Raw genomic sequence first — 9,761 nt, forward strand, 5'->3', positions numbered from 1 at the left:
AGTACAGAGGTGCATCATTGGCTGCATGTGAGATTGCTTGGCTTTTTTAATCTGGTTTATCATGCTAGAACTAAGCATATTGAGGTACACTACCATTTCATCAGAGAGATGGTGTTATCAAAGAAGATTGATCTCATACATGTGAAGACTGAAGATCAGGTTGCAGATATCTTTACCAAGTCATTGGGTAGAGATAAGTTTACATGCTTTAGAGAGCTACTTGGTGTTATGCTCCCTACTTGAGCTTGAGGGGGAGTGTTGGAAATCAAGCTCTTGGTTATTGTTCCTGTTGTGTGAGTAGGTGAATAAGGTGAGTCACACTGACTCAATCAAGTTAGTTCTTATCTACTATGTATGGGTGTTGACCTTAGTGCTAAATTGTATTGTGTGGGGTGAATATGAGTTGATGGTGGAGGAGACTGTTGCTCCCCCCTGGTTGCTTCCTATATCTCTCTTCTTGTTTTTCTTAATACCACATACACACTTGCACCATGCACCATCCCCAAACCCTTTAAATGCACTTTGATGCACTCCATGCACAAAATCTCATCTTCCACCTAGACCTCACTACTCCATTTCCTCCTAACGCCCTCTAGATTATTCTTCACCGTAACCCCGAGCACTGCCTCCCCATCTTAGCCATGTCATATTTCTCTCTTGACCTTCAACCCACTTCTTTATCTCTTCTTTGTCCCTCCGATCTCCAAACACTATCCGCCCATCCCATCCTTTTCAATTTTCAAGCCTGGTGTTGCATCATCATTGAGTCCCTTAATTATCCTATGGACGATGAAGTGATGCAACTCACAAAGCCTGAGGAACTCACGCCATGGGTCTGCACTCCTGCAAGTTTGCATACAGACATCAATTGGATGTAGACCTACAACCAAGCCTTAGCTGTCCAATCTCAAGGGCACCTTGCGGCCTACTAGTCCATAACCTACCACCCCCTTGGAATAATAATCTTCAACACTCCCTCGGACAACACTGCCCGAGTACTCGTCTAATGCCTCTAACACCACCACCACATAGCACGGACCCTCCCAGTCCATCTTCTCTAATGCTCCGATCGACCTTCCTGATGAAGCCTTAAACATGCTGCTCAAAACATTAAATTTTGTACAAAGAGTTAATGCAGCAACTACTGTAGGCACAACGGAGCCGGAGCCCATGCCACTTGTAGATGATGACACTCTGCCATCCCCACCAATTTCTCCCTCAAGATTTCCATTTGTGCCTAGACTTACAGTCCTTTCAAGAGCTACCAGATAGCATTCTCATGCACCATTGGAAGCGCTAGCTTGAGGGCTCACACCTCCACCTCTATGAAATTTTTGAGGTGCACCCCCTCACACAGTTCATCACATAGTCCTTCGACGAATAGCATTGCGCGCATCCCAAGTGCATGAGAGGAGGATACAGCCTTGCCCTTGACACCCCAGTACCCACGACCAATGCTGATGCCGGTTTGTAGCCAAATTGGCGGCTCCCCTTCTTAAAGTTGGAGAAATTTTGGCACTACTACCGTAACGCACCCATTGATCATCATTTCCACCCACTCTACATGCCCATGGAATGATGATGGACTTGGGCAACATTCACAGAGCTCCAGCAAAAGGACCCAAATGTGTAGTATAATTTTCCTAAGTACAACTTCCACAAAGAAATGACTTAGGAGGGATTTTGCTTCCACCTCTAGTCATTCAACAACACATATGTTCAGTGCTAGATCCTGCCATCATCACCACCATCCATTTCAACCGCCGCCTCCTCTTACTCTTCTGCGATCTTCCCGCCCATAGTCGCCCCATCGATAACCGCATCCACAATCTGAACAACCAGATTGTCTTCAACCTCAACGTCGGTCCGACTCAATTCCAGGACCTTGGCCTCTACCTCTGCATTCGCTATCTCCACAGGCATCACCTCTGCACTTACGAGGATATATATGCATGCCACACATTTTTGGACGTAAACAGTGTAACATCTAATTCGAGAACTGTAACCTCAAAATGAGAACTCTAGAGGAATCTTTCAAAGATTCCCTTCTTTTCATGTGAATTTTACATATTTTTAAAAAAGATGGCCATTTTGCACAATGTCTTAACAAAAAGACATAAAAACCATCTTTTTTTGAAAAAATTTCGACAATGGTTTGTCAAAAAACGGGCATGAAAACGTTTACTTAGAATACAAAATCCACATAAAATACAATAATGTCTCAAAACTATTACAATATGGACCTATGCATCTAATGCAAATAAAAGGACCATGGCATGACATATTTCAAAAGTCTAATATGCTAGAAATTACATTGCTTCACAAATATACATGCCATTGATTTTACAAAGAATAGTACTCATCCTCAGATCCTATACCTTCAAATGCACTAGAGCTAAAGCTTTGTGGGGTGAAAGTTGTAAGAGCCTTCCTCCTCCAAACTATCTGCTAGAACATTCTCTAAGTCAACCTAGCCAAGTTGAGATGCCACCCTCTTTCTTGCATGGCATGTCTTGGCTTTAACTTGTGCACTGCTCCAATCAATGTCTTTGGAATCTTTCAGGATAATGTTATGTATTGTGCCGCCTTTGTCAATTGCCCTGCTTGTCTCAATTGAAATGCATATCTCAAAATATCTAACCCAATTGCTCAGTTAATGATATCATCTACCAAGATCTACCTTGCTTGCTTTATGCAACCAAGCTATATGCTTGGTCAATGATATCATTGATTGAGTGAGCCAAAACCTTTGAAAGCTCTAAATTATTTGAGAAAAAGGCAAATTTTTTGTAGATTCATATTTTGGTACTTTTGACAGCATAAATGAGCTCGGAAGGCCCCAAAACCCTACACACAACTACAAACACATCCACCTTCTGATGATTTTTTGAACATGCCCAGAGGGAAAAGTATGCGCCCACATGCTAGGTCGATGATATCATTGATCTGGCGCACGTTTGGTTGATGATATCATCGACCAAGAACGTGCCAGAAGGTATCTGTGTTTGCAATCGTTTTTAGGGTTTTGGCACCTTCCAAGCTCATTTTTGATGTCAAAAGTACCAAAATATGAATCTATAAAAAATTTACTTTTTTCTCAAATAATTTAGAGGTTTTGGCTCACTCGAATAAAAGTTTTACATGTGATTTAAAAAGTGGGTGAAAAGTCTCCTTTGGACAATAATGAGTAGAATATGCTATTAGGTGTAACAAGTTAAGATAATAAAAGTTATTTTTTGATGAAAATACAAAGGGAACGAGAAGGTAAAATCTTTAAGACTTTGAGAAAATAGAAAATCGAAAGATATTTTGTGATATAGTGGAGGCCCTTTTTAATTTATAAGCATGATATTTGAAAAATATATGAATTCTATAAGTTTTTAGTTTTTGACTACGCAAAATATAGCTTTTTTCTAAAAAAGTTATAATTTTAATGAATTTTTGAGGGAATCTTAAAATGGGTACCAATGTTACGTACTTAAAATAGATGTTACACTTTTAGTACCGCATGTACCTCACTTGCCTCACATCACGACAGCTAGATCGCTATCCCATCCTACAATCCCTTGTGGTTGTCACTCTATCCCCCTTCACTCCCCTCTCCCCCTTCCCCTCTTCCTCTCTCCTCCTCCCTTCCTTCTCCCTCTCCCCTCCCCTCTTCCTCTTCCCTCTCTCTCGCGTGAAACCAGATTGCAACAATTTGGAGGCCGCTTGCATGGCACTTGTGGATGACTCGTGGCACTTGTGGATGACTTGTGCTATGCATTGCTCCCAGAAGGAGTAGCTAGGAGTGGAGACTCTATCTGCATATCTTCAACATCCCCACGACACGTGAGTCACCACTGAGACCCACAACATCAATATAAAAGCATCCCTTGGTAGTCATTTGGAATTTAGCCAGTGCACTAGTGCATAGACTAATAGTGAGCTTGGAGAGCACCTATGCATGTAGATACCTAAGAAGAAGTGGTCTTCCTTGAGTAGTTGCTAAAGCCTACAAGAGGCACTTAGCAATAGGAGAGCTTATACCATAAGAGAAGTAGAGGGAGCTTGTAAGTGGTGCCATACCCTGCTGGAGCTTGCACCAAGTGGTAGCACAATTTAAAGTCAACTTTATTCTTGATCTAGACATCTCTAGATGGAGTTTTGGCTATATTACTAGATATTGTATTTCGAGATCTGAGTGTGTTTATCTACGTGTATGTAAAGGCCCCATAAACTTGCCATTTAGTCCCTTTTTTGAGGGGCCCTCCAACCCTAAACTTGGCCACCCAGCCCACATGGATGGGTCCTCTTGTTGCCCACCTGGTTATCTTTAGACCTAGCAACCAATAGTGCTGGGGTCCTCTACAGTGAAAACTCTACATATGTTTATACTAAAGGTCTTTGTCCTTCACCTAAACAAACATTCTGCCCAAATCATGCACCTAAAATCAACAAATGCACAGAGAGGGAACATACATTGGTTGGTGTTCCCTACCATCAAAGCAAGCCAAGTATCTCCCTAAAGTACCCACCAAATCACCATCCATGGGTAACTCTGACCTAATGCTTGAGTAAGGTTTTTCAGTTGCCCAAACTCTGACTCAGTGTGGCTAACCTCATCCTCATCCCTACTATTATAGACACAGGATGGAAGGGTGGAGAGGGATAGACTTTATTAAAGTATACAAAAGACTTAAGAGGTCTAAAGATATATCTAAATGAATCCAGGGACATGCTTAAACTCATCCTCTGAAAAGACTACACATAGTGTAGGTTCAATTTTGAGGGCTATGATGAACATGAGCTCCCCTAGACCCCCAACCCTCACAGTCCTAGCAACCATCACCTTTCCCCACCCAAAATCCATATCAAGCACTGGGAACTTGTGCGAGCTTGTTGCCACCAGCCCTTAAAACACACTTAGAAATAACAACAAATATAGACGGAGAGAGAGAGTATATTCATCCACTGGATGGTGGGCAGAAAATGGCTCCAAGGGAGCAATACAAATCACAGTAGGGTGCTAGAGAAAACTGATGAGCTCTCTCTCACAAAACTGTCCCAAATCTGAGTGCTGAACATGGCCTTGGAGAAGGGCTTTTTGTCTTGCACTGGATGCTAGGCTGAATGTAGAAGTGTTATAGGCTCTACCCAGGCCCCTTTAAATGACCGACAGTAGGGTCAGTTACCCTGGCCGACCATAGGGGCCCCATAAACCAACCAGGGTTGGCCTTGGTTGGGCCGACTTGGCCAGCCACAGGCCCCTATATAAGGGTGCCCTGGGTAGCCAGTCTGTGTTGCTGCTAGTGCCTCCATGTGAGGCCTAGAGCCCCCTCATACCTACTATTGCAAGCTGCGACCAGCTCGTGTGCTAGTCGCCTATATTTACCATGCGATCCTCCCTCTGATGTTGGCCTGGGAGAAGGTTACACAAGGACAAGGAGGCTGGCAAGACAGGGGATGTAGGTAGTCTTAGGAGGGGGATGAGGAAGCCAAGGATTGAATCAAGTTTGTGGGTCTAGGAATCAGTATGTGCCCCTTCTCGTTGATAAAATCCTCTAGATATTCAATTGCCTGCATTAGAACCTCTTCATCGATCATTCCCTGGTAGTGCAGATCCATGTCCGCACCATGCAATCTTGGAACAAGGTGTGCTCCTATTAGGAATGCCCAATCCACCTCATTGTTCAAGCTCTCGCATAGTTTCTCCAAGTGCTATGCATGTTTCTCTTTTGTGATGGCCATGTGGCAAGGAGAGTGGTGGATGGAGATGGTCAGCAAACAAAGAAGAATAAGAGGTTCAGAGGAGGAAGATATTTGTGGTGACATCTTGTGAGGAGAAAGAGGCTTGTGGGTGTATCTTGAGAAGAGGAAGGGATTTGTGGGGATAGCTTGGGAAGAGGAAGAGATTGAGAGGAGTAAGAGGTTTGAGGGGATAACTTGGGAGAAGGAAGAGTTTGGGAGGAGGAAGAGACTGCTCAGAATTATGCACCACAATAACAGCCATTTTCACATTTGCAAAGGGCTTGGGTGCATGGGGATAGTTTGAGAGGACTTTTGGGAGGTGTTTGGGCATGTGGGGAGACTTTTGGGAAAAAATTCTTTTTTGGAGAGAAAAGTTGCACGAATCTGCATGTCCTACAAAAGTTCATGAATGCTAAAGACATGTATTCACCTCCTCTATCTAATCTCATGACTTTGATCTTTCTACCTATCTGGTTTTGTACCATGGATTTGAATTCTTGAAATCTAGAAAACACTTCAGATTTCCCTTTCAAAAAGTAGACCCAACAATATTTGCTATAGTCATCAATGAAAGTCAAGTAGTAAAGTGAACCATTGATGATGCGGGTATGGCAGATGTGCTCAAAACCACATTTGCCACACCTTGGGTGACATTTGCATTATGCATCAAATCCAGTACACCTCATGCTCGAGAGGTACTTCTGCCGAAGTTGGTTCGCTTTTGTTTTCCGAAGCAGCATGCTTTGCAAAATTTTCCAAGAAATTGTAGCTTCAGAATCCCAATTGCCATATTCTGATTCTTGAGATCTAGCAAGCACTTGAAGTTGACATGACCGTATCTCTTATGCCATTTTGCAGATAGTGGCATCTATTGCAGTTGAGCTGACATGGTATGCTTATGTGGTACTGTAGCTAGCATTCTGTAGAAGTGTCCTTCCTTGACACATTTTCCTTCTAGCTGAAATCTTCAGGAGTTGTCTTTGATAGTGCATTCATCTCCATTGAAGATGACTCGATAGTTGTGTTCCATCATTTGACCTATTGACAAAAGGTTCTTGCTGAGCTTCGAAACATATAGCACATCTTTCACCAATCCTTTTGTACTAGTGAAATTGTTCATAGGGATAACGCCTGTCCCTTGAACTGGATTCGGTGTATTATCTGTTGTGTAGATAATATTCTTTTGACCTTCTAATGGTTTCATCTCTGTGAACCATTCCTGATGATTTGTCATGTGAGATGATGCACCGCTGTCGATATACCAAGGATCCTGATCTGCTTGGTTGACTTGATATCTAAAATCCTCTTTTGAATTGCAATCAGTTTCTAGGTACATTGTATCAGTATTATGCATTTCCTCATTTGCAAGAAACATATTCCCATGTTCATTTGCAAAATGATTGTGACTAGAATGTCCTCAACGGTGATTTCCTCTTCCACGGAAATTCCCTCGATTATTGTTGGATTGACCGCCTTGGTCATATTGCTTCTTGTGGCAATCTCTTTCATAGTGTCCAAACTTGTGACAATAGTTGCACTGAATGTTTGACACGTTGGTGGATGAATTCCCTCGTCCTTGGGATCTTCCTTGATTGGAATGATTCCCTCTTTGCTGATGCTGATGTTGTTGAGGATGATGCTGATGCTAATTTTGTTGATGACTCTGTTGTTGATGATGACCACTTAACTGGAATGATCTACCTCTGCCTCTACTTTTGTTTGAAGTTGTGAATGTCTGATCATTAGAATGACCTTTACGTGCATGAATGGCCCGAGTCCTGAGTTCTTCACCAAGTAATAATGTGACTGAAGCTCTTCCTGTGTTGGAATTTGCCATTGAATGGCAATACTTTGAACTAGATTCTTGTATTCCTCTCCTAGTCCATTCAGGATGACTTGAACCATTTCTGCAAGGTTCATAGTCTCTCTTGCTACTGAAAGTTAATTGTTGTAGTATTTAATTTGGAGTACATAAGCTTGACCAGTTTCACTGCTATTGCAGAAACTCTAGTTGATTTGGTTTCTTAGTATGAGAATCCTGGAAGTGTTCTTACACTCGTAGAGAGCTACAAACATATCCCATGCTTCTTTTCATGTCTTGATGATGTTGAGTTGTCCTAGCATGACATCTTGCACATTCTACTCGATCAAATGATATGCGTACTTATGTTTCTTATCCCATTTTGCTTGAGCTCTCGGGTAATGGTAGGATCTGCTACAGGTGCAAAAATTGTTTGTGTAGCTCAAGATCCTGCTATAGATTCCACTGCTGGTGCTGTGACAATAGGTGGAGTAGAGCTACTGCTGGCTGGATCGTTCAATGGGCTAGGTGTAGATCCATCAACATGCTCCCATTTGTCCTGAAGCACAAAATTGGTCTCCATTCGGTATTTCCATGTGCCATAATTGGAGTTGTCTAGCTTAGTAGATGCCTCCAGATTGAGGTTGCTAGTCATAGACATGGTGCAAGAAATGTACTCAATGTGTCGTGAAAATCACTGTCTGAATCAATTGCAAAAGATTGACTGTGGCAAGTGAAATCTGAACTGTCGATGAAGATAGAACTACAATATATAATCCGATCAGAATAACAAGGCTTGTGGCAAATGATGTTGGGAATAGCCAAGAGGCTTTACAAGGCTGAAATGGTGTGCACAATGCTATGAAATAGCCGAGTAGACTTTACAATGATGGCATGTGTGTGTGTAATCAAATCATGTGCTATCTGCCCACTGAACAATGTGCCAACACCACTGAAGATTGCTCACTAAATTGATAAACATTAGGTTTCAGGTAATGTGATTATGTGAAACAAAATGTGAGCGTATGGACTGACTTTGAGTAGGAACTAGTCAGGAATTTCGGGCATGTGTTAGATTGGCAACTTGGGGAGATTCAAAGCATCTCCTCTATGGAGGTCTAGTCTACTTTAATCTAGATCTATACCAACCATTGATCGATGAAAGAATAGTAAATAATTTATTTTCTTTGGTCTTTTTATGTGCTAGGTCAGATGCGTCAATGTAGAGGCTGATGTGCGTGTAGGAAGTGAATTTGTTGGTGAGGCTCAAAAGTGAGTGATAATTGTGCCAATATGTGCGTGTGATGTGAGAGCACGTAGAGCACAAAAAATCGATCGATTTTCCTTTTTGGAGCACCCTCAAATTCTCCCTGGATCAAGAGATACGACTTGATCTAGGTGTTGGGGCAAAAGGAGTGCGAATGTGCTCAATGATGATGTGGTAGTCAGGGGGTCACATGGAGTGATTGTGCCTATGGAGCCCTGTGCTGAGGTGGCACCTAGGTGCACATGCAAGGTGCACAGTGTGCTTGTAGAGGGTCAGAGTGATGTGGCACCTGACTAGACTGATGAGGTGGAAGGCAAGATGATGTGGCAGTTGATTGCCATGTGTCAGAATGTTGACCAAGCTTCACTAACCAGTGGTCAACCTAATCGGAGTTCATTTAATCGAGGTTCACTTAACCATTGTTCACTTCACTGACCTGTGGTCAACTTAACCAAGGTGTCACGTGGCACTAATCTGACCACTGGCTAAAAATGTGGCTAACCAAGGTGTCACGTGGCACTAATCTGACCACTAGCTTAAAGTTAAGCCCAACTAGCTTAACCAACCCTATCTCTTCACGATTGGCTTAATTGATGCCATGTGTCATCCTCCTAAGTTTTGAAACCTTGGAGATAGGATTTCGATGACGTTTGGAGTCGCGTCGTTGGAGTCAATCTTGATGGAGCCTTTGTTACTAGAGTAGCAAGGTCAATGGAGAGGCTTGAGCATCACGCTGGTTGGAGCTTTGTTGATAGCATTGGGAGAGGCTAGTTTGCAGATGGTCATTGCATGGTGTGGAGGCGATGTAAGGCAGAGTGGTTATTGAATGAGAAAGCTTGCTGCTTCAATAGTCTGCTGCGGATCTGTGGAGAGCCTTAGGTAGAGCTCGCTGTGGCAGTTGACAAGTTGTGTTGCAAAGAGGCACGTCGTTTGCTTCTAGAGAGGCGATCTTTTAGAGATGCG

This window comes from Dipteris shenzhenensis, chromosome 27 (assembly GCF_047967505.1).
Source record: "Dipteris shenzhenensis isolate YYH24624 ecotype China chromosome 27, Dip_SZ_1.0, whole genome shotgun sequence".
NCBI classification, from domain to species: Eukaryota; Viridiplantae; Streptophyta; class Polypodiopsida; order Gleicheniales; family Dipteridaceae; genus Dipteris; species Dipteris shenzhenensis.